This window comes from Capra hircus, chromosome 8 (genome assembly GCF_001704415.2).
Source record: "Capra hircus breed San Clemente chromosome 8, ASM170441v1, whole genome shotgun sequence".
Taxonomy (NCBI): Eukaryota; Metazoa; Chordata; class Mammalia; order Artiodactyla; family Bovidae; genus Capra; species Capra hircus.
In genome coordinates this window covers 80,359,700-80,361,187 of record NC_030815.1, presented here as the reverse complement: position 1 = coordinate 80,361,187, position 1,488 = coordinate 80,359,700, and the positions used below count along the sequence as shown (strand labels likewise).

The 1,488-nt window shown below is 41.6% G+C and overlaps 1 non-coding gene across 1 annotated transcript; it reads left to right on the top strand.

Annotated features, from left to right (window-relative positions):
- Positions 465 to 537, top strand: TRNAA-AGC. Its single transcript has one exon. It is a non-coding gene; the product is annotated as a tRNA-Ala (tRNA).

Here is a 1,488-nt window from a genome sequence, read left to right as displayed (position 1 = left end):
CACCATGTTCTCACATTTTAGAGGAGATGAGAGAGTTCTCTGGGATTTCTTCTATAAGACACTAATCCTACTCATGAGAGCTCCACCTTCAGGACTGAAGGAACTTGCAAAGGCCTGCCTCTGTACTGCTATCACAGTAGACATAAGGATTTCAACATGCAAATTTTGTGGGGCTACGAACATTCAGACCATAGCATTTACTCAAAACAAAACAAAACAAAAATTACAAACAAGTCAAGTGAGATTTTAGAACGTTTCATCTAATGTAGACTATATTGTGTATCACTGACTTTAGCATGACTGTTTCTTCCATGTCACTAATATTTCTTTGGAGATACTTTTAATGACTATAATATTCTGCCTTATGACATTTTCATAATTTAATTAACCATTTAAGTAACCATCCATTGGCTGATGCTTAGGTTGTTTCTAGTTTTGACAGTTACATATAATACTGAGGAAATTCCCTGGTGGTCTAGTGGTTAGGATTTAATGCTAGCACCACCAAGGGCCCAGGTTCAATCCCTGGTCAGGGAACAGATAGGTACCAATGATGTGATTGCTTTAATCATTATCTGGATTAGTTTTGAAACAATACATTTGTGCCTTGTGTTTGTGTTGGTGTGTTTACAGTTTGTTAATGCAAGGCCTTTTAGCCTTGCTGATTTTGCTTCTTGAGATATTGCAGTAATATCTGCCCTGGGTCCAGATAGGTGCTATGTTAAGAGTCACATATTCTGATATACAAGTTTACATGTCATGAATTTGATACAGGAAGTTTACTTACTAGCAGATATTCCTCATTTGCCCTTTCCCCTTTTTTCTCCTCCACCTTTCCTGCCTCCTGTTTGTTCTCTATTTTTCTATAATCCTCTTTTTCTTACCATCATCCATTTGTGACTCCACAGGCCACCAAAACAAGCAATGGGAGGATTTCAACTTCAGGAGAGTAAATCTACTTTCAATTACTGGGAGAATGAGTTGGGCTCCTGCTGGAAACTCAATCTTGGTGTGAAATATGGTGGGATTCTTCTTTGTCTTGAAGTTTCGGGATATTGGGAGATGGGGCTTGTGATGGGGGTGACAGTGGGATGTCCCTGTTTGATTCCTTCTCAGGTGCCTCCCCTGTGCTCTCCGCTGACTGCACATCCCTGCAGGACTCACCCTCATACTTCCTTCAGGCCCCAGTGGTGCCTTATCAGAGGCTTTCCTGTCTGTCCTATAGAGAACAACACCCTCTCCATTCCCCAGCCAAGCCTCTTCCTCTCTCCTTCCTTTGTTTTTCTCCATAGAACTTATCAGTCAGCACTGATGTAAGCTACTAATTTCACCTATTGGAGTACCACTGGTTTGCGTGCCTCTGTATCCTAGTATCTGGGGCAATGCTGAGTACAGGGAGTACTCAGTGGGTGTTTGCCGAATGAATACATGTTGACAGCATCCCTGAAATTTAACAGTTGCTGCTGCCTTTGTAGATGTTCCCACGGA